Genomic DNA, 25,344 nt, shown 5'->3' with positions numbered 1-25,344 from the left:
AATCTCAAAAGGAGATTTTGTCGTAAATGTCCTTGACGAGTTGTTGATCTGACATCATGATCGGATATTCTTTTAAAGAGAAATTGGTCCAAGCACGATACTCGTTTGTTATATTGGTTTAGTTTGCAATAAAATAAGACTTAATTCGTATAGGGCACATTGTGACAAGAACGAGAAAATAAAAAGGCAATATTTATTATAAATGCTATATCGTTTGACTTGCTAGGGCTGGAAGTGTATCTATTTTTGTAGGCGAAGGATTTTTATGAATTTAAGATAAAGTAGATCAAACCTACCTTTTTAGACTGGAATGCTAAATGAGTTAAATATATCCGATTTTAAAAAAGTCCATTTTAGAAAGTGAACATTAAGTATAAGTATAATTTTTAGATGCAAATTTTAAGCCAAGTTCCTTTAAAACACATTTAAAAAAATGACTCTTACAAACCAAGATAAGATTGATAAAATTAATTCTTGTCTGTTGAAGATATTACCTTTATTTTATAACTACCTTACTAGCATGTCCTTTAATTTATATAAAAACTGTCTTCCGTATCTTTAAAATTACCAGAGAAATAATGAGGCACGCATATATATATATATATATATATATATATATATATATATATATATATATATAAGGTAATCAGAAACACCCATGTCCACCAGATTGTGGATTTACATGAAGAAAGGTTTGCAATTTTGATAACCAAGTGCAATGAGGATATTTGCTTTACATGTTGATTAACTATGATCATTTTAAAGGGTTATTGTATGTATTCCTTTACTGAACATTGTTTCGTACTTTCGTTTTTGTGCATGGGCCCCGCCATTTTGAAATAATTAATATCACGTAGGTACAAAGGTAGGTATAAAGGTAGGCTTTATCAAAAGTCTAGTTTTTATTCGAGTTGAGCAGTCATTTTATTACGAAGTTGTCAACTGATATGATAGGAATTTTACAATATTTACAAATATTTGGAATTTCATTCAGTCTTTCTAGTTTCAATATTTACAGTTGACATTTTACATTAATATGAGTAATTATAGGATTATGTTGAACTTTGTCGTAATAACAAAGCCCAATCATGGGAAATCCATGAAAAAGCTCGTCAATCTTGGGCAATTTCCATGAATGGAGTGGACTTTTTAGGTGCATGAACGCACTTCCATGTACTGCATACATAAGCAATTTCACTACAGATGATCAACAAATATGCATTGCCTTTCAAATGAGGATTATGTGTGGATTATTTGAGAATCATATTCACGAGCGGTGATAAAAAAAGTTTGCGAACTAATTGAAAGACTTCCAAATAAAAAATGATATAGTATTACAATGTTGAGAATTTTTCAAAGAAGGTCTCGCAAATTTTAACGTACATCTGCAAACATTCTGTCCATGTGCGGATAACATGATATAGGCAGTCATGTGGCATGCTCCGTAGCTTTCTGTTAAGGAAACTTAAGGATTTTTCCGACTCATATAAATACATTCTTAACATGCAAGTTGTTTTAATAAAAACAGTCACTTTGTCAGAAATAGCAAAATCTCGGCAATAGTTTGGGTTGATAATGATATCCCTTTCCAAATTGAGCACGGTAACCATCAAAACCCAAGTCCTCTGTCTTTGAGTAGTCGTTTATTCAGTGTGAATAAAGTATGGGTGCCTATCTTTTTTTATTATATCTAATATGTTTTAAGTTTAAATCAAACGATATATAAGATATTTATTAATTATTTTATTGTAAAAGTATTCAACTAATTTTTAAACTGTAAGTTGGCAATCTTTAATTTCGAACTGCGTAACGAATTACACATCTATTCCCCATCTTGTTCTTACTGGGTAACCGAACAAACCTCAATTTTAAAAATATCCCCCCCCCTCTTCTCTTAAACAAAAAATTCAATTAGTGACAAATTTTAGGGCAAGCCCTTTGTCTTTATAAACCGTGTACAAATTATCATGTGGTTCTTGAAAAGGAACTTCTTAGATATATGTTTCACTTTACAACCGGTCGTTGCTCGAATGAGACTGAGTCAACCATTTTTCGTCACAAGTACATGTAATCTACATATTCACGTCATTTTCACAATATCACGTCACAAACATTGAGCAAAACATTTCATTACAAATGTTTAAAAGAACATCTGTATGACTCTCTAGATGTTAAATATCAGTCTTATCTGAATTGTGGTTTTGTAAATATAGACTGAGATAGTTTGCGAACTATTTGATCACCCCTCCTATATACAATTATTTGAAGGTGATATGTGGCAAATCATATTTGAAACATATGAATGCATTATATTAAAAGCATATGAAGTAATGAATATGTGATTCACAAATAAAAGTCCCTGCATATGAGAATCATGTGCATATTTTGACAATGATTATATGAGAATCATATGAAACAGTTATTATATGAGAATCATATGAATATTTTGACAGTGATCACATGAAAATGATAATGAAACAGAAATCATATGTGAATAATATGAAACAGTGTTTATTTTTAATGCCCTTGTTATACTCAGATAAAACCGCAATTTCAATAACTTATATGAAGTTAAACTCAAATGTACATTTATTCAAAAGAGTTGTTTATATTAAGTTCTGCTCTGTTAAATCCCCCTTCAAAAAACAAACAAACAAACAAAAAAAAAAAGAAAAAAAAAGAAAAAAAAAACACGTTCACAATTTTTCCTTCAATAATACCTTTCCTAGATATGGAATGCCATATACGACAGCCAACTTCTTACTGCCAACTGCTGACTGCTTACTGCCATCCCAAGAAATTCCAAGTCATTTAACAGCGGGCTATTAAGAATTTATTTTTCTTTAGTCCTAACGTGAAAACAAAAACAAAAGAGGAAGAAAAGGATGTTTGATTGATTTTGAATGGTGTACAAGTGAAACTGGCGAAAGCATCTAAACAAATACATTCAAATTCATGCGTTACATAGTTTAATAGTTTGAAATTATATTTGTTATTTCCTAAATTTTGGTAAATCGTAGTTTAAATGTTTGCATATCGCATCTATAAATTAACCTTTTGTACACATGATATATTTAGATTTCATTTATAGTAGTTACACATTAAAAGTTCGAAATAAATATTTACCGGACATTTAAGAAAAATAAAACTATATCAGATCTTTGTCACGCTCATAATTATGAATTTTAAGCAGTATGAAAAACATAAAATGATAAATAATAATTGTTCTTCCGTCCCGATAAGAATATATTAATATACATGTAACCCCCCCCCCCCCCCCACACACACACATCAATGAAATTGAAAAATACTTCAAAATATTAGAATATAAACAAATACAGGAAACATCAAGATCAAAGAGAGAGAGAGAGAGAGAGAGAGAGATCAAAACTGTACATGTAAACTCTCATCATTAGAATCGATTTTAATAATAAAGCCTGATGACTTTTTCTTAAATTTCCATGAGTCGTTCTCCAAATCCTATAATCGAATTGTTTTCTATAAGCCTGCTGCACCTATTTTTTTTTTCAAAAATTGTACAGGAATATGTACATGTAATTTTTTCATGCCTAATTAAGAAGATACATTTTTTATGTGAATTTTGAATAATCTAAAGGAACACGTAAATTGAGAAAATGGAAATAAAATAATTGAATAATAGGCACGTAAATATTTTTGTACTGTCAGTATCTTGAGATGATGAAATTTTACAATAATTGTCAAAGACGAACTATTTTCCTTCTCTCCTCTTTTTGTCAGTAAAAATTGTAATACCAATTATTGATTTCCTTTTGTACGCATTGACTGATGTATTTACCCAATATATTTATCAATGGACTTTAAATACTGGTATAAAAAAAACTAGATATATTCATGCATCATTCTACGTGGAAAATTCAAATATATAATTTATCAATTGCTTGAATAAAAAAAAAAGAAAATAAATATATAAATACAAGTCGCTATCCTTTACGAAAGGACTGCAATACGTGGACCATATACATGTGTTTCTAACCGAAATTCAATATAAAAAAATCTAGGTGTAGTGAATATTCAAGGGGGGGGGGGGTTCCCCCCTTTTTCCAAATATATACTTAGTAGAGACATTGAACATTCTGCGTAGGTTTGTGTTTCTAGGAAAAGGACATTTCTCTTTTTTGTTTGTTTGTTTGTTTTTTTTTTGCTTGTCAGGTTTTTTATGAAGGTATAGTTTGTTTTTTTACACTTAGCCTACTCCCCCTTTCAATTTGCTTCCGACGCAAATGGTTTGTAGTCTCAAAGCAAAATTGTTTAATTTTATCTCCGATTTATACGAAAAAATGTATCATGGTAAAATAGATCTGATTGCTCACGTGTGGCACAGCTCTGAAGTACTCAGATTTTTTGTCAGAGCCCCCCCCCCACATTAAAAACCGTTGCTACTGACCTCTATTAGACGGTAATTGGATGACTGAAATATCAAATTATTTTGCGAGCCTTGTTTCACAAAATTAATGCTGGTGAAAACTTGTTTAATCTTTAAAATGCTTTAACTAGTCGTTGAATGACGTTTTTCATTTAAGTTGATAAGTTACATTTGTTACATTTGTTGATATACCGCAGGTTCTTCCTACTTTTTGAAATGCTTGTGCCATAAAACATGCAGAATCAATAAAAGTATACGTATAAGAGATGAATTCGGATCTGCCCCTAAATATATAGATGCGATATGCGCGATTTGCCAATAAATGACATTGATTCTAACTCGAATTATTCTACGGGCAATTTGCCTAACGTGCGAACTCTCCAGCATATTCGCGCATGCGTAGCCTGTCGTTTGCCCCATGGCATCCTGTTGAACCGCAGGGTCCACGCAATAAAATACAACTCGGAGAATTAAAATAAATAAATGCAACGTAACATTTTAATAATCATAATAGATTAACACTGTGCATTTACACATTTTGATGGTATGAGCAATGTTTGGATTTATATCGAATTAAATCAACACGTCCGATCTTTATCCCAATCGACAGATCAATATGCTCTTTTGATCGGTTGACGCGCAGATTGGTTAATCGCAAATCCTGATAAACAGCTCTGTAAAGAAATACCGCACGTGTGTTCGTCATCTGGGACCGCTACTGATTTTTTGTGTCGCTCTTTTGGGTCGCTCTTTTGGGTCCACTTTGGCTTTGCTCTGGGTCCGCTAAGGGTTCGCTTTGGGTGCGCTCCGGGTTAGCTCGGGGACCCAGAGTGAACCCGAAGCGGACCCAGAGAGCGAACCCGGGGTGCACTGCCGTTTCACTTTCTATTACATGTAGGTTGTGTTCGATCGGTACTCTATAGCTAGAGAACCAAGTCGGAAATATCTTAAATTTTCCGGGCTTTTCAACAATAGGATATTTTATATGCCAGATAATATCAAAATATAAAAAAAATAATTTCAAAAAAATGTAAGCCATTTCTGGCTTTTGATAACGTAAGACTTGTATTCACTCTATTTTAAGTTTAAATTAAGTTATGCCTAGAAAATATTTACCGTATGAATATTTGTTTTACAGGTTCAATATACAGTTTGCCTTTCTCATATAGATTTACAAACCCCGAGAACCAAGGCTTGCCTCAGAGTTAAGGTAACTACACACTGAATGATAAACTTTGTTCTATTCTTCAAAACAAAAATTGGGATATCCTCGAATCACATTGTCTGTTTATCTCTCTATCTGCTTGTTTGAAGTATTTTTTTTGTCCAAATCTTTTTAATGTTTGGTAATCTGAATGAATAAATTATTTGTGCATTCCAAATTCAATTGTCAAGATAAAAAATACATTGTTATTTTATGATTTTATTAAGTGTAATTGTTTTACAATTGCAAATTACATTGTACAGGTCTGGACGATTTCTAAATAAGGAAGTCAAGAACGATAACTGTGAATTACTATTAATACGCAGAATAAACAAGGCGCTAACCCTTCTGACAAATCAGATAACAGCATTTAGACAAACCCATGAGAAAAAAAATAAAACACGTGGTTATAAAGTTTTTTGCTTAAAAGGTTTTTTTAGAACAAGTTTTTTGTAAACTTTAAGCGCATTTGGAAATTATATAATATTTATGACAATTCTACCGTGAACAAACACGACTTGAAAGTTTAGAATACAATTAAAGTGAGTAAAAAATCTGTCACTAGGAGGTAGCAATCCTTAAAGTTTAACTCACGTTAAATATTTGATTTAAAAACGGAAATTTTTTCAGTTTTTACAGCCTAACATAAAATCTTATCAAATAGATATCAGTCTTTATTAAGGTCTTCCGTTTCCAACGGAAGACCGTATTGTTTTGGTTCGGTTTCTTTTTCCCTATTATTAGGGTCTTCCGTCTCCAACGGAAGACCCTTCTATTATTCTATTGTTTCTTTTTCACTTTTATTATTCTTTTTTTTCTTTACAATTTTTGTGCAGAAGATTTCTCAGAGATGGCTAGATCGATGTTGTTCAAATTTTCAGAGATTATGTGTTTCTATCTGAAGTACCCCCGACTCAATTTTGAAAAAAAAAAATCACTTCAGGTCGGAAGATATCGCCCTTTCAGTAAATTTTAGAGGGTCTCCTTGTCCGTGAGTAAACTCAAAAATGACAGTGGCTAGAGAGCTGAAATTTTGATCGATGATAGACGACACATCGCTGAATTGAACATTGGATTTAACATTTTTCATAAAGGTCCAATATGGTAGGGGTCAAAATATAGGACACAAATCATGAGTGAATTTTCGAAAAATTTTGTATCATATCTTTTATTAAAATAAAATTTTTGTGTTAAGACATACTGAACAAAATTTGTGGGGAATGTCAAGATCTTAAATATGATATCAGGAAAAGTCCTGACACATCACATTAAGGGACAAGAGGGGCAAAAAGTATTAATTCAATAACTGTTTAGCAATCAGTATTTTGTTATAGATTACTGAAGCAAAAACGTTTATCTCAACAATCTATAACTATATATTATAATGTTTAGGTTGTATATTACATAATTAGGTGCCACAAGGGGCCAGAATGCTTAATCTTTGACGCTTTATATCTTGAAAGTGAGAATTATTTTGATAAGTATTATTGAACAAAAGATTTTCAAAATAATGTTCTAAACAATATGCAACCTTTCATTTTTCGCTAAACGTCCACATAAAGCAGTTGAAGGCTTGGTCCCTAAATATTTCTTTTGCAATTAACTCGAAAATGAAAATGAATCTCTGATAAGTTGTTGAACAAAAGGTGTTCAAATTCTTAAGACCTTTAAGGTGATATCAAGAAAAAAAGACTGGGCACTCAAATTAGGAGCCAAAAAGGGCCAAACTTCTTCAATTGATAACTCTTCATCAGTTATTATTTTGTGATACACTACTGAAGCAAAGATGTTTATCTCAACCATGTACAACAACCGGTATATATTATAATTTTTATGTCTTACATTACATAATTACGGGTCACAAGGGACCAGAATGCTTAATCTTTGACGCTTTACATCTCGAAAGTGAGAATGATTTTGATAAGTATTATTGAACAAAAGATGTTCAAAATAATGTTCTAAACAATATGCAACCTTTAATTGTTCGCTAAAAGTCCCCATTAGGGACTTGAAGGGTTGGCCCCTAAATATTTCTTATGCAAATAACTCTGAATAGTTGTTCAGCGAAAAGAAATATGAAAATTCTGAGAGCTTTAAGATGACATGAAGAAAAAAGAGCTGATCCCTAATGTTAAGGGCCGTGAGGGTCCAAAATTCGATAAATGTTCAATGTCTTAATGCAGATTATGGAAAATTATTATTTTAGAATGAAAATCCCAATCAAAATCTCATCAAGAATCGGACAGAAGACCCACTCGTTGCTCGCAATGAGGTCGTATCTAGTTTTTATTCTTTGTTTTCTTTACAATTTTTGTGCAGAAGATATCTCGGATATGGCCCGACCGATTTACTTGAAATTCTCGGAGTAGGTGTATCTTTATATAAACTTTATACCTTTTTTAATTTTTGAAATTTACTTTCGGTCGGAAGTTATCGCCCTTTGATCGAAATTTTGATGACCTCCTTGTCTGTGATGGAACTCAAAAACGGCTCAAGCTAGAAAGCTGATCTTTTTCAGGAATGATAGAGGACATGTTGCCATATTGCAACATGGTCAGGATATTTTCCGGAAGTGCCTAGTATGGAAGCTCGGTAGGGGTCGAAATTTAGGACACGAATCATGACAGATTTTTGGAAACATTTTGCATCATATTTTTCGAAGTAAAATTATTTTGTTAAAACTTACTGAGCAATATTTGTGCAGAATGACAAGATCTTTAATATAGGGGCAAGAAAAAAAGTGCTGATTCATCACATTAGGGGACGAGAAGGGCCAAAAGTCTTTATTCGATAACTCTGTAACAGTAAATATGTTGTTTTACATTACTGAAGCAAAATTGTTTATCTCAACAATCTAAAACTATATATTATGATTGCAATGTCGTATGGTACATAATAAGAGGCAATAAGGGGCCAAAATACTAAATTTTTGAGACTTTATATCTCAAAAGTGGGAAATATTTTGATAAGTAATATTGAACAAAAGATGTTCAAAATCATGTTCTTAACAATATGCAACCTTTCATTTTTTGCTAAACGTCCCCATTAAGGAGTTGAAGGGTTGGCCCCTAAATATTTCTTTTGCAATTAACTCGAAAACGAAAGAGAATCTATGAATATTTGTTGAACAAAAAGTGTTCAAAATCCTAAAAGGTTTAAAATGAAATCCAGAAAAAGGGGCTGGACACTCAAATTTAGGGCCAAGAGGGGCCAAAAGTCTTTAATCGAAAACTCTTTAGCAGTCAATTCGCAGGTATGTTAAGGTTACAACCAAAAAATCTACTTGCCTGTATGGTATGACGTCATAGTAAACTATACAACGTGAAGTTTCAGAGATAACAATTTCTTAAAATCGATATCTAAGATTGATTTGAGGTCGTAAATTGAATCAAAATATTCATAGGCATTATATAAACGGAAAATTTTCATATCTAGGTCTCAGTATTTATCATAGAGGTTAAAGACCAAACCCGTGACGTCATAACTGTTGATCATGAAGTAGCAGAGTGAAAGTGAAATGTAACGAGAATTCACGTAAACAAACACACGAAATCGGAGTTTAAAAGCATTTAGAATGAATATCATTTGTGATTTATGTGGTAATAAAGCTTATGAATAAGGTATGCTTATATAGCTCTACAGTTTCTTCGTAAAATAAAAGCAGAAAGGGAGTTTACTTGCTGATCAGCCTTTCTTCTGTCGTTCGTAGTAAAAAAATGCAAAAGTTCAACTTTACGCCGCATACTTTGTAACCTAATTTTTGTTTCTATCTAAAGTTCTTATTCTATTGTTTTTGGAAAGTGCTGCTAGAATCGTATGGTTTACAGGAATTGATGCATTTTTTTCGATGTTATGAACAAAATGTAAAAATCTTGGGAAGTTTCCTTCGAAAGTGTTGAATATTAATTTCTTTGATAGGACAGTAGGATTCTAGCAGCACTTTTTATGGTACAGAGATGTTTTAACATAACTATGACAACAAATTGAAATTAATTATCCCCGGAGTAGTGTTGAACTTTTCTTTTTATCATTAAGACATTTTTTTCTAATTATAGACGTCACGTGGTGACGTCGTTGTGTAGTGCCTCTTGTAGTATATGTGTCATTTACGTCTATAGAATGCATAATGATAACAAAATATTTATCCATGACTTTTGCGATTTATTAGTGTGACATATTATTAAAAAAAGTGTTAATCCGCAGAATTCTGATGCATGTGCTGCCTTAACATACCCGCGTATTTTGTTATACATTACTGAAGCAAAAATGTTTATCCCAACAATCTACAACTACATATTATGATTTCAATGTCGTATGGTACATAATAAGGGGCCCTAAGGGGCCAAAATTCTAAATTCGTGAGGCTTAATATCTCAAAAGTGGGAAATATTTTAATAGGTAATATTGAACAAAAGATGTCCAAGAAAATGTTTTTAACAATATGCAACCTTTCCTTTTTCGCTAAACGTCCCCATTAGGCGCTGTAGGGTTGGCCTTTAAATATCTCTTATGCAAATAACTCGAAAACGAAAACGAATCTCTGAAAAGTTGTTGAACAAAAAATATTCAAAAAAAATCCTAAGAGGTTTAAAATGAAATCCAGAAAAAGGGGCTGATCCCTAATATTAAAGGCCGAGAGGGGCCAAAAGTCTTCAATCGATAACTCTTTAGCAGTCAATATTTTGTTATACATTACTGAAACAAAAATGTTTATTTTAACAATCTTCAACTATACATTATGATTTTAATGTCGAATAGTACATAATAAGGGGCCACAAAGACCAAAATACCGAAGTTTTGACGTTTTATATCTCAAAAGTGGGAAATATTTTGATAAGTAATATTACACAAAAGATGTTCAAAATAATGTTCTTAACAATATGCAGTCTTTCATTTTTTGTTAAACGTCCCCATTAAAGAGTTGAAGGGTTGGCCCCTAAATATCTCTTATGCAAATAACTCGAAAACGAAAACGAATCTCTGAATAGTTGTTGAACAAAAAGTGATTAGAATTCTAAGAGCTTTAAGATGATGGGAAGAAAAAAGGTCCCTAATAGATAAGGGGCCGCGAGGGTCTAAAAAGTCGAACTTTAAAGCCTTTAATGATTAATATCTTTTTACAGATCATTGAAGGAAAATCGTTCTTCTTCACAATCTTTATCATTTTTTTAGAATGAATATCTCGATTAAAATCTTATCTCATCAAGAATCGGACGGAAGTCCCACTCGTTGCTCGCAACGAGATCATATCTAGTTATTTTTTTTTCTGCACAAATTTTGTGCAGAAGATTTCTCAGAGATGGTTCGATGGATTTGCTTTAAATTTTCAGGGTTGTTGCTGGATAATCTGAAGTTTATACCACTTGAAGGATTTTTTGAAAATCACTTACGGTCTAGAGTTATCGCCCTTTTATTAAAATTCAGCGGACCTTCTTGTCCGTTATTGACCTCAAAAACAGCTTGAGCTAGAGCGCTGAAATTTTCATAGATGATAGAGGACATGTTCCTATGTTACTACGATTTTAGATAGTTTCCGGAAGTGAATAGTATGAAAGCTCGGTAGGGGTCAAAATTTTGGATACAAATCATGTGTGATTTTATGAGACATTTTAAATAAAATCTCTTAAATTATTTTTAATTTCTTAAAACATACGGTACACCATTTGTGCAGAATGATAAGATCTTCAATATGATATCAGGAAAAAGTCCTGACTCATCACATTAAGGGACAAGAGGAGCCAAAAGTCTTTATCCAATAACCTTTTAGCTGACAATATTTTGTTATACATTATTGAAGCAAAAACATTTACCTCAACAATCTTCAACTATATATTATGATTTTTATGTCGTATGATACATAATTAGGGCCCACAAGGGGCCAGAATGCTAAATCTTTGACGCTTTATATCTCAAAAGAGAGACATATTTTAACAACTAATATTGATAATAATAATAACACAAGATGTTTTAAATAATGTTCTGAACAATATACAACCTTTCATTTTTTGCTTAACGTCCCCGTCAAGGAGTTGATGGGTTGGCCCCTAAATATTTCTTTTGCAAATAACTCGAAAACGAAAAAGAATCTCTGAATAGTTGCTAAACAAAAAGTGTTTAAAATTATAAGAGCTTTAAGAAGAAAACAAGAAAAAGGGGCCTGGCACTCAAATTAAGGGCCAAGAGAGGCCAAAAGTTTTCAATCAATAACTCTTTATTAGTTAATATTTTGCTATACATTACTGAAGCAAAGATGTTTATCTTAACCATTTACAACTATAAATTACGATTTTTATGTCGTATGTTACATAATAAGGGGCCACAAGGGACCAGAATGCTAAATTTTGACGCTTTATTTCTCGAAATGATAAGTATTTTGATAAGTAATATTTGAACTAAAGATGTTCAAAATAATGTTTTGAACAATATGCAACCTTTCATTTTTCGCTAAAATTCCCCATTAGGGAGTTCAATGGTTGGCCCCAAAATATTTCTTTTGCAAAGATTTTGAAAACGAAAAAGAATCTATGAATTGTTGTTTATCACAGTGTTCAAAATCTTAAGAGCTTTAAGATGAAATCCAGTAAAAGGGGCTGGGCACTCAAATTAGGGGCCAAAAGTCTTCAATCGATTACTCTTTATCAGTCAATATTTTGTTATACATTAATGAAGCATAAATGTTAATATCAACCATCTATAACTATACAAAACGACTCTTATATCATATGGTGTATAATTAGGGGCCACTAGGGCCAGAATGCTAATCTTTGAAGCTTTATATCTCACAAGTTGGAAATATTTTTAAAAGTAATATTAAACAAAAGATTTTCAAAATAATGTTATAAACATTATGCAACCTTTCACTTTTCGTTAAACGTCCCCATGAAGGAGTTGAATGGTCGGCCCCTAAATATTTCTTTTGCTCATAAATCGAAAGCGAAAAACAATCTCTGAACAATTGATGAACTTGAAGTGTTTAAAAGCACGAGATCTTTAAGATGATTTTCAAAAAAAGGGCTGGCCCCTCATATTAAAGGCCAAGAGGTACAAGAATTCGAATTTATGACTATTTAACGTTCAATATTTAAAAAAAAAAATAAAAGCAGCAAATCGTTTTTCTTAAGAAAATTATCATTGTAAAAAAAATCTCAATCAAAATCTTATCTCATCTCATCAAGAATTGGAAGGAATACCCACTCGTTGTTCACAACGAGATCTCATCTAGTTCTAATTATTTTTTTCTTACCGATTTTGTGCACGCGATTTCTCGGAAACGGCTCGTAAGATTATGAAATTTACAGGTTTGATAGAACATTAAAGAATCTCGATACTCTTTTTTTATTTTGATGACGTCACTTCCGAATCGATGGTTTTCGCAGTTAAGTGATTTTTTTGTATCAGATTGTCCCTCGCTTTTTTATAAAACCTCTCATCAAAGGAAAATAAAACTTGTAAAGAAGATAGGGCAACATATATAGACTTGCATTGTGCATTTAACTTTTACCGAAAGTACTGCACGCTAACGCTAGGTATGGTCTGAAAAAAGTAATATTGAGAGTTTCAAAATTTTTAACACTTTCTCTCTGTTATCTTTTTACATGTAAATAAATTGTTAAAACATATAGAACGATATTTGTGCAGAATTAAAAAAATCTTTCAAATGATATTTCAAAAAAGGGCTGGCCCCTATAATAAGGGATCTCGAGGACAACTCAAAAAGTATTGAGAATTTGTAATACATCAAAGAAACAAAGTTGTTCAAAATGTCAAGCAGAATCTACTGACATCATCAAAATACATCCGGCGACGTCGCTTCCCACCAAACTAGAAGTGGTTAGAAAATGCAATTTTGACGTTATTGACACGTTTTTGGGAAACATTCGTCACTGGAACCATTAAAACTTAATTTTCCGTCCGCCACGTGACGTCTCTTCCGTTCAAACGGGAAGTAGCTAAAATGGCGTACTTTTGCAGTAATTAACATAGATTTGGAGGATTGAAACCATTTTTGGACGTCACTACTCATTTTTAAAAAAAAAATGAAAAGTACTTCCGGTCAGACAGGACGGAAGACCTACTCATTGTTTGCAACGAGCTTTGCACTAGTTATTATTATCATTGTTTTTATTCGATTTTATGCACGCGATTTCGAAGATTTTATGCACGCGATTTCGAAGACGGCCACGTCTCCATATGAGTGAAAAATTCTCAAGAGGGACGTTAAACAATATACAATCAATTAATCAATCAACCGAAGACGGACCGATGGATTTCCGTGAAACTCTCAGGACTTATGTTACATCGCTTGAACCTTATGCGTTTTTTCTATTTTAATGACGTAACTTCCGGTCCAGGATTATTAGCACTTTACTGATTTTTAAAAGTCACTTTGTCTGCTCAATTTGTACTTAACGGCTTTAGATAGACATATTATACTCTCCGGCATGTTGGACCTATGTCTGTAGATTTGTGGAATATATTTCATATTTATCTGAAGTGCCGCACGTCGGCGCTCGCAATGCCCGAAAGTAGTTCTCTCCAATTTCAAAATTTCTAAAACCTTTTCTACGATATCTTTTTACCTGGAAATAATATGTTTAATGATAAAGAACAAAAGAATTGTAGAATTCCAAGATCTTTCAAATGATAACTCGAAAAAATTTTGGTCCCTAAAATTTATATATTAAGGGCCTAAAGAGGAAGAAAGTCTTTCCTTTATATCTTAAAAAACATTGTTATTCATCAAAAAAGCAAAGTTGTTCAAAATGTCAACCTAATCTATTGAAGATGTTAAAATACGTCCGGCGACGTCATGTCCGGCAAAACCATATGTTGTCAGAAAAAGCGTAGTTTTGCAATTCTTGACAAGTTTATGCCTAACATCTGTCACTGGGAGCATTAAAATCACTTTACCGTCCATCGAAATCAGTTCCGGTCAAACAAAAAGTAGCAAAAACTGGCTTATTGTTGCAGTAATTAACGAAGATGTATAGGATTTAAACAATTTCCGGGTGTTATTAGTGATTTTTGTTAAAAATGAAAGTTACTTCCGGTCAAACCGGACCGAAAACCTCATCGTTGCTTTACAACGAGCTTTTCTCTAGTTATTTCTTTTCTTATCAATTTTGAGCACGCGATTTCTTGAAAACGGCTCAACGAAATCTTATTAAACTTTCAGGACGTATGGAACATTACTTGAACCTTATGCGTTTTTTTTCGTTTCGATTACATCACTTTCGGTCTAGAGATATCGTTGATTTTATGATTTTTAGGGTCATTTTGTCCAAAATTTTCCCGAAGAACGGATGTAGATAAAAATTCAAACTTTAAGGCAAAGAAGGGCTATGTATGGAGAAGTCCATGAATTATTTCCAATTTACTGGAAATGACGCATTTCAGCGCTCGCCATGGCCCAAAAATAGACCTATCACGACTTTTAAAACTTCTCAAATCTTTTCTATGATTTTTTTACCTGAAAATATTTTGTTGAAACATAAAGAACAAAAGAGATGTAAAGAATAGCAAGTTCTTTCAAATAATATTTATGATATCGAAAAAGGGACTGGCCCTTAAAATAAGGGATCCAGAGGGGCCGAAAGTTTTTCCTTTATATCATAAAAAGCATTGAGAATTTATAATACATTAAAAAAGCAAAAGTTGTTCAAAATGTCAAGTTTTGGGGGGAACACATGTCACTGGTAGCATTGAACTTGATTTTCCGTCCGTCGAAATCAGTTCCAGCCAAACCAAAAGTAGCAAAAGTAGCTTACTTTTGCAATATTTAACATAGATTAGGAGGATTTTAAACATTTGTGAACGTCGTTAATCATTTTTATAAAAAAATAAAGTTACATCCGTTCAATCAGGATGGAAAACCTACTCGTTGCTTTGCTCTAATTTCTATTTCTTTCTTCTACTTCCTAGACGTCAACTTTGCAGCCTCATATCTCACTCATTTCTCAGTGGATTTTGCTTAAATTTTCATAGTTTATTGGCGTTACTTAACTCCATCAGAATGTTGCCTAACATTTTTTAAAATTAAGGTCTGCTTTGAGTTATTGCACTTTAAACGAAAATTTATAGACTCCTATTTCCAGACAAAGTCTCGGAGATGGCAAAAGCTGGAGCAGAAATTCAATAGAAGAATTGAAGTTGTGCACAACAGTTTTTGTTTTTCGATTTCTGCGCTCAAAACGATGCTAGATAGGGGTAAAAAATTAGAACACCCTAAAGATCGGAAATTTATATATATTTTCCTTATGTACCTTTGAGACTATAAAATAATTTGTATGTTGAACAAATATTGTGCACAACTTCAAGATCTTTTATTTGACATCATTAAGAAGGGGCTGGCCATTCAATTTAGGGATTTAGGACCCTTGACAGTTCTTGCGATATAACTCAAAAACGGTAAATATTTTGATATGTTGATTATGAAATTGTTCCTTTATACCATCTCTGTCTTATAAAAATATTATTTTGTTCGAGTCTTATGAAAAATAGGAAAGAAAGCTAGATCCGTATTGACCGTGAATAGTTCTCATGTCTCATTTCGCTATTGAAGGAGAACTCTTTATGCGTATAATTGAAATAAACTTGCCGTAAGTAATAAACATTTTTTGACACTGTATCATCATATCTTTATATATTCAAAACGTGTTCTTTGAATCCCGTTAAGAGTATTCGATGGCATCCTTTTATTAATAAAGATCTTTCCAAGAGAAAGAGTGATAGAAAAAAGTACAAGTATCCTTTCTTCGTTTAAATATGAACACAAACAATATTAACTGGTACAATATAAGCCTGGACCTCATAAATATTTTTAAGTCAAATAATTCACAATTATTTACTTCGCGATTCTCACATTCACCTGGAACCCAGATTCTGTGTGTGTAAGTAATATATCCCTCGATTACCCGCGGGCGAGAACAATTAAAGCGACATACCTCGGTGAACCATTGAACCTGCAGTCATAGGCAAAATAATTGGTACATATATCTATATAAAACCATTCTACAACATAATTAATGAAAAATTATTATTTTCGAATATTAAGATTAATATGTTTGCTTAATTATAAAAAAATATAATTCCAGATTTTAAAACAGTGAACTTAATTTATCTAAAACTCGTAAATGATTGGTATAGTGTGGTAACATTATAATTTTGTTCTGAAATTAAATATCGGTAGCAGGTTATACAATGTACATGTTAGTAGTAATAAACCCGCACTGTACACGTATGTCCAGAATCGAAAATTAAATCATGTAATTGCACACTTTTACAAACTTAACTTAAACTGTAAGATCATAACCGGCACTATAGTCAAACCATTTGTATCGTTTACCGTATATAACTGAGTATTATCTTTAAGATTATGAACTTACATCTTACGCACATTACTTTTCTTAAGATTCACTGAAGGCTCATGCTGATCGAGAGGAATGGTTGTTCACTTAAGAAAGTTAAGTGACTTTGACCTAAAATCGGTACTTCCTGTCCACAGATCCAACGGAAGACATACTCGTTGTTCTGTCAAATATATTGATACGTATGCATAAGTAGATAAAATATTTATCCCATGAACCCTAGCCACAAAGAACGGGGAAAGGGAAAAATGTTCTTTCACGTGCACATTTTAGGGAGAATTTTTTTTTCAGTTTAATATGCAATGCCTTGTTTTTTTTTTTTACAATTTAATTCATACAAAAACATATGTTCATGCGATGTATTTGTATTGTTTACATTGCATGTAAAATTATTTCTCAATTAATGCAAAAATTCATGTCTGAAACACTACTTTAATAATATACTTTAACAATAGCTGACTTAAGATTAACATATAAAGTAAATTTACCTTTGCAAATTCACATTTACAAATTGACGTCATTTTAATTATGTGTTATGTAATCTTTCACCATTGGTAATAAAAGTGCACTCGCATTCATATGATATGTTGCAGGAAAGATCACAATGATATTAAGTTCATATTCATAATTGTTTTTTTTTAATTGCGGAGGCGATCCTCAAATCTGAGACGTAGAGACCGGTCCTTTGAATGAGACCGTATAAACAGAGGTCCTATGTCGCAGTAGGTGGTGGCAGGAAAAAAATCCCTCACAGATCAATGACCCAGAGCACCGAGAATAGGAAAAAATTCGAAGCTTTCCACCGGAAAGTTATGGCGTTTACATATGAGTGAAGAATGCTCGAGTGGGGTGTTAAATAACAAACAACCAAAAAATTTTGTGTAAACATTCGGTAAAAACCAAAGAAAGGTCTTCCGTTAACCTTTGAGATGGAAGACCCTAGTTCTAATTAATAAATGCTACAGAAAAATAAGAATAAGAAAATAGATACTGGATCAAAAAATTTCCTTGCAAATAAAAAAGCCTAACAAAGTTGTATGTTTCTACCAGTGTAACTTTTGAGGAAAGCATATAAAAATAAAATAAAAAAGTTACCAAAAATGGGTATAACATTATTTTTTGAAAAAAAAACCAACTCATTATAATAATTGTAGATTTTTAGGATATACATTTCCGCCTACAGCATTCCGAATTTTCAATAGGTCATAAAAATGTTGAAAACGCAATTGGGTGCAGGTTTACTTGTATTTTGACATATGATTACATGTTAGTTACTGAGGTCGTTAGAAAGACCTGCTACAAGTTATTTAGAATATTAATTTCCTGTTGTTTGACATGTTGTGGAATTAACCTGAAGTCTTACTTGGTGTCATGCAATTATGTAAAATAATTATACCCGCACTTTCTAAAGAAAGTTCGGGTATATTGTTGTTACTCATGTCCGTCCGACCGTCTGTCCGTCCGTCTGTCACACTTTTCTTCCCTGAACTCCTCCTACATTTTTCACAGTAGCTTAATCATCTTTTCGGAGATGGTTGGGGTTGTCATGTTGATGTGCAGTAAGGTTTTGGAATTTTGATTTTGCCCCGGGGGATCAAATGGGGGTCGAAAAATGACGTTTTTTATGCTAAAAGCCCCGTCTTCCCTGAACTCCTTCTACATTTTACTCAGCAGCCTAATCATCTTTTAAGAGATGGTTGGTGGTCGCATGTAGATGTGCAGTAAGGTTTCGAAATTTTGATTTTCCCCAGGGGATCAAATGGGGGTCGAATAATGACGTTTTTTATGCTAAAAGCCCCGTCTTCCCTTCTTCTTTATTCCAATGGGGGTAGAAAAATGACGTTATTTATGTAAAAAGCACCGTCTTCTCTGAACTCCTCTCTTACATTTGACTAAGTAACCTAATCATCTTTTAAGAGATGTTTGGTGGTGTCATTTAGATGTGCAGTAAGGTTTTGGAATTTTGATTTTGCCCCAGGAGGTCAAATGGGGGTCGAAAAATGATGTTTTTTTATGCAAAAAGCACCTTCTATCATTAACTCCATCTACATTTTACACAGCAGCCTAATCGTCTTTTGAAAGATGGTTAGTGGTTTCATGTAGATGTGCAGTAAAGTTTCGGAATTTTGATTTTGCCCCAGGCGATCAAATGGGGGTCGAAAAATGACGTTTTTTATGGTAAAAGCACCATCTTCCCTGAACTCCTTCTACATTTTACACAGAAGCTTGGTCATTTTTTGGGAGTTGGTTGGTGGTGTCATGTAGATGTGGAGTAAGCTTTCGGAATTTTGATTTTGCCCCGGGGGGTCAAATGAGGATCAAAAATTGATTTTTTTAATGCAAAAATCCCCGTCTTCCCTAAACTCCTCTTACATTTTACTCAGTAGCCTAATCATCTTTTAAGAGATGGTTGGTGGTGTCATGTAGATGTGCAGTAAGGTTTTGGAATTTTCATTTTGCCCGGGGGGGGGGGGGGGGCAAATCGGGGTAGAATTTTTTTTTACATATATTTGATATGTTTAATCACCCTGCTTTCAAGAACATGATCATTTTGCGTATAAGTAAAATGGTTTCAAAATTTGAATTTTCATGTGGATGGCAAAAAGGGGCAGGAAAAATATGGCCCCTCCCTAATCCTGGTGGACATGATTTGTACAAACTTGAATCTACACCTCTTGAGAATATTTCCATATTAATCATGCTCTTGGTGTTCTTGAAAAGAAGAATTTTGAAGATGTGTTTCCTTTTATTCCTAAATAAAACTTTGATCCCTAATTGTGGCCTGACCCTAGCCTGAGGTGATGATTTGAAAAACTAGAAATATGTCTATAGGACATGAATGTCCCGCCAGATGTGTATTACTAATGGTACATGAAAATTTGTATTAGTGTATAAAGTTTGATGAAAATATCTTAAACAGTTTTTTTTTTCAGAATTGAAACTAAAATATAAATAAATTGGATATAGATAATAAATTCTCATCAAATTATGTATAAGTGCATGCTAAACATAAAAATGTCTTAAATTATTCCTTTAAAACTAAGCAAAATACAAATTAAAGAGGAGGGAGGTCAGGGTCACAGGAATGTGCAAGATGAAGTTTTTGATGCAGCTGAATAGCTCTCACTAATACATATCAGCATATTTTATGTTTGATAAAAATATCTTGAATGATTTAATGAAACTGAGCTTAACACTTTGTTTTAAGAAAAGAGAGGTCAAAGGAAAGGTTTGGGTCAAAATGTTGTTCTAGCTGAAAAGCTTACATCAGTGTGAATTTACTATTAGCATATGAAGTTTGATTAAAATATAATTAATGGTTTATTTAAAACTTAGATAAACACATATTTTAAAAAGTGAGGTCAAGGTCAAAAGAAAATTCAAGATCAAAATAAGTTCAAATGCAATAATAGCTCTCATCAGTATGTAATAGCATATGAAGTTTGATAAATATATCTTGAATTTTTTATTCAAAACTGATCTAGTCTAAGACATTAATTTAGAAAAGTGAGGTCAAGGTCACAGGAAATGTCAAGGTAAAAAAAGAGTGAAGCATTTTAAGCTTAAATCTGTACGTATCATCATGTGAAGTTTCATTACACAACTTGAATCATTATGGTTTCTTTAAAATAAAGCTAAACACTAATTTTAAAAAAAGTTAAGTGAAGGTCAAAGGAAAGTCAAGGTAAAAAAATATTGCCGCAGTTGGACAGTTTACACCAGTATATGCATCAACATATGAACTTTGATAAAAATATCTAGAAAGTCTCTGAGCTCGATGGAAAGACAGATGGAAGGGTGGAGGACGGACATGACAAAAACTAATACATGTATTCCGAATCATGGCGTAGCATAAAAAACTTGAATCTACATTATATGAGGATGTTTCTATATCAAGATTATACAAGCAAATTCAAAGAAATGTGGTCCTCTGCTTTCTGTGTTTAAGTGAATGGGATTCCATAATTTATGGCAGATTGTGTGTCAAATATGCACCCCTATCATATGTCACTTTATATAAATTAGGTCAAAGAGGGGAAATCATCGCATGCTCGAAATATTTTGTTGCAGGTAAAGTACATGTCAAATATGAAAGTCCCATCTCTTTTCAATCATAAGTTATATATATATATATATATATATATATATATATATATATATATATATATATATATATATATATATATATATATATATATATATATATATATATATATATATATATATATATATATATATATTATAATATAATATTTTTGAAAAGTAGGTTAAACTTCTAGGTCAAGATCACAGAGTCAAAAGTCATGATATATTTAGAAAAGTCTTTTCACATGTATTATACATGTATAATTTAAATGCCATATCTTTTCTCTTTCAAAATGATTAATTTAAAATGTTATTTTTTTGGAAAGTAGGTAAAATTTTAAGTCACTGTCTCACTTGGGTTAAAAAATCATATAGTACATTTAGAAATTTTTGTGGTAATGTACATGTGAAATATGAAAGCCCTATCTCTTATTATTCAAAAGTTATGACCAAGGTTAAATTTATTGTGACACATACTGTCAAAGATGGCCAGACTGACAGACAGATAAGATTTGTTGTTCCCTCCCTTTCCCCCAAAATGGGGGACAATAATGCCCTTGCTGTTCTTGAGAAGATTTATGATGGAAAAAATCCCCTGTATATTTCTTAACGCAAATCAATATTGTGTTTTTATGTCATTTAATTGTTTGTTTGTTGTTAAACATCCCTCTCAGGAATTTTTTACTCAAATGGAGACACCACCACTTGAAAAATAATGAGGACAAGTCAGATTTGATGTCAACATTCATTTTAGGAGTTTTCAACCATTAAGGCGTAAAAAGACATGAACTCCTTCCTTCCCCTCACCCCATCCCAGATCCCTGTTTATTCATGACATGTATGCAAACTACTACTTGTTTTTACATTTAAAAAAAAGTTAATAGCCTATATACAAATACTTTAATGTGGTCCATCTCTTTGAATGATTTTCATTCCTAATTCTAGGAGGATAGGTTGATGAATAAAATGTAAAGCAATCTTATCATTGATGCACTTTTATTGAATTTAATGCATTCATATTCTGAACATTTCCAGTTAGACTCATTAGGAGAGTGAGTATGACCTCCAGGGCGTTTAAACCCTTTATACCATTGAATTTACATAACATAATAACACAAAAAGCAAAATTATGTATAGTCAAATGGAAAAAGTTTCCTACTATTTAGGAGTCACATGATCATTTGCCATTACTGTTTACAGGGACAGGGAGTGGCTTGGGAGACCCCCCCCCTCGAATTTGCAGGACTATAATATATACTGAAGCAAATAAAAAAGATTTTAGATGCCCTCCACCCTAGAAAACAGACACCATGCACCATAACTTCTTTTATTTGCTTCTCAGGAAATTCTGGTCTGGAAATCCCCCCTCCCAGAAAAAAATTCTGTATCTTGTAGCTGAATGTAACGTCGATAACGGGCGATAACTCTTCAGAATGTGAAATTCGTCTTATTGCAGCATCGGAAGGCCTTTGATCCTTTAAACTTTAACCTAACCAGTTGCATTTCAGACTATTTTACCCAAATCTATACCAAAACTTGTACTTACCGACTGCCATAGGTCCCATTAACTTGAAGTATAATCCAATTAAAATACAAAATAATTCTTACTGACATACATGCAATTATGTGTACACAACACTAGTACTGCATGTGCAGTGCTATCTAAAAATGATAATGGTAAAACTTGTACTTAAGTTGGGTACGTGACGCAAGCCCAATGTGATGCAGGTCTTCAGATACATTTATAGTAAAAGAACAAATTTAAAATTATTATTTACAAAAGATGTTTTATCTTAACTTTGCCATCTAGGCCTATTTCTAAAAACAGGAAAATAGGGTGTGTTTGTGTGTGTGTTGATGTGTTGATGGGAGAGGGGTGGAGGGTGACTAAATTGATTGGGTATACATGGTATATGGCAGCTTTGAAAGTGTTTCTGCCTAATCAAATATAAAAACGTTTGTACATTTTGAAAAAAATCATCAAAAACGCTTTACACTAATTTGAATAATATCATTTGTTGTTGATCTATATGAGAAAATAGATTTAAAGAGTTCCTATTATGGGCCAAAAATTTATACCCCCCCCCCCTTTAGCAAACATAATTTACATCATTAATTAAATTCTGTTGTTTAATTTCAGACTGGTAATGAATTACGAATATAAGATCGAGGTCTATGGGTCACATGGTCACTTGAGAATATTATGCTCAATTTGATGAATACATGGAGGCCCTATTATGTAAATTATTGAATTATATTGACTTTTTCCTTGGTAAAGCCCAATTTAAAGGAGTGTGCATTTAGAGGTAAACACCTTAGTGCGGGTATTACTGTCTCATGACAGCATCTAGTTTTGATTGTTTGTCACTATGTTATTCTTAGATGATTTTTGTACGTTTCATTAGTTGTTTTTTATCTTTTATTTTCAGATTACAAAAATGGGAAGACTTTGGAAATTAAAGACGATTGCATTTATTATCTGCTTTGTTGTAGTAAGTTAATATTATCCCAAAACAATGACTTGTAAAAGGACCATAGTAAGTGACTTTTTACATTTCATGAAGATAGTTCTGAAACTTTTTCACTCACAGGTATTTCAGTCTACTATAGGTATAAAATAATTTCTTCAGTTAATAAATTGCATTTAAGTTTTTTTCTAAATCATTTTAAATCTCCGAGACATTTTGTGAAATTGATATATCCCGTCAATAACTCATAAGTTTCTGAATGACTGTAACCCAAATTAATTTTGAAAATCGTGCATTTCCTTTGCCTTGAAAAATAACTTTCTTTTGCATACAACGAATTCAAAAGTAAATTGACCTTATTCGTATAAAAAAAGAAAAACTTCCTTTTGCTAGGGAACAGTACATATTAAAAACTTTTTTCTTAAAAAGTCCCTTCTTATAAATTTCTAAAAAAAAAAAAAAAAATAAGGGCAAGGAAAAATCTGAAAAGAATAAACTTTGTGACCCGAAATAAACAAATCTTATAATTATTTTTTTACGGGAGAAAATGTGCCGAAATAAAAGAGATTGACCACTGTAAATTTGTTTAAAGAGAAAGCTGGAAACGTAATTTGGTCCCTATATATGTATCATAAATAACTTAGTCAAAATTTGCTGTACGTTATTTTAATAATGAGTGATGAAATAAATTATTTAGCTTTTATCGATAATTTTTTGTAGAGATCAAACTTTTCGATTCATCCTTGTACCTGGTCTGCATTAACGGTTAAAAATGTGTCCTCATGCCCTGATTCCGAAGAAGGGACACAAAAAGCAGCAAGAATAAAAAAGTGTTTAGGAGTAGGACTGAGACAAAATTGCACCCCAAATCCACTAGAGTTTAAGTATCACTGTCTTTATAGTCTCCAAACGAGAGCATTAGTGGAAGTATGTGCAGTTGAAATGGATATCCATGGTAAGTAGAAATCTCTGAGGTTCAAGATCTTTGAAATAATTTTAATCAAATGGACAAACGACTACTTTTGTGTTTTACAGACGCTTGTTTGGTGTATGATGCTGATTTTTCAACACTGCGTCTGACTAAAAAACCGAAATGCACCAAGGTTACAAAGCCATGTCCAAAAAAATTTTTATCAACAAATGCACATCTCGGTGAGGATTTCAATGTGTATATTATCCAAAATGAATATATAAATTTTTTTATGTGCCTTTCTTTTCAAGAAGGATATGGAAATAACGAACAGTATTCAATCTCAAAGTTCATTAAACAATATACAAAATAAGAGCAGAGCAAACACGAAAAATCAGAGGTGGGATCAGGTTCCATGGAGGAGTGAGCATCCCCCGTCGACCGGTCACACGCGCCGTGTGCTCGTTGTCATGATTAGGAAATAACGGAAAAATCCGTCGTCCATTCAGTGGATAAATAATGGACTAACAATTGGTATGAAAAACGTCAGTCAGCATTTGACGCAATGATAAATTGTATTGGCTGACAAGGTCATTGTATCGACCAAAGAACTTACGAAATGATGACTTTAAACGAGACTGTTGATATTCTTGTTTCATCAACTTGCTTGTCAATAATTTACCTCGTTTAAGAAATTGTTCACACGTAGAGCATGCTCTTCCGTATCGAATCAACTGAGATATATATACTCCGTATGCCTACCGTATCAATAAATCTCATCTCCATGCTGAATATTAGAATAATATAATTATAAATGAGAACATACAAATATATATTTTGTTGTACTTGGTTTCTTAAAGTTGCCCAGTGTCATAAGATGATAAACCTGACTCCATACCTTATAC

General features: G+C 32.5%; 1 long non-coding RNA gene across 1 annotated transcript; it reads left to right on the top strand.

The window, feature by feature from the left end:
* The first annotated feature begins 640 nt into the window (after positions 1–640).
* On the top strand, positions 641–24,684 carry LOC134231089 (uncharacterized). Its single transcript, XR_009984502.1, has 5 exons — positions 641–692; positions 5,544–5,615; positions 23,491–23,553; positions 24,250–24,484; positions 24,565–24,684. It is a non-coding gene; the product is annotated as an uncharacterized LOC134231089 (long non-coding RNA).
* The last annotated feature ends 660 nt before the right edge of the window (positions 24,685–25,344 follow it).

This window comes from Saccostrea cucullata, unplaced genomic scaffold, assembly GCF_032062105.1.
Source record: "Saccostrea cucullata isolate Sc308-1 unplaced genomic scaffold, CSIRO_AGI_Scuc_v1 ctg806, whole genome shotgun sequence".
NCBI lineage: Eukaryota > Metazoa > Mollusca > Bivalvia > Ostreida > Ostreidae > Saccostrea > Saccostrea cuccullata.
Note: the sequence above shows the minus strand (reverse complement) of the source record. Positions and strands in the feature narration are given on the sequence as shown.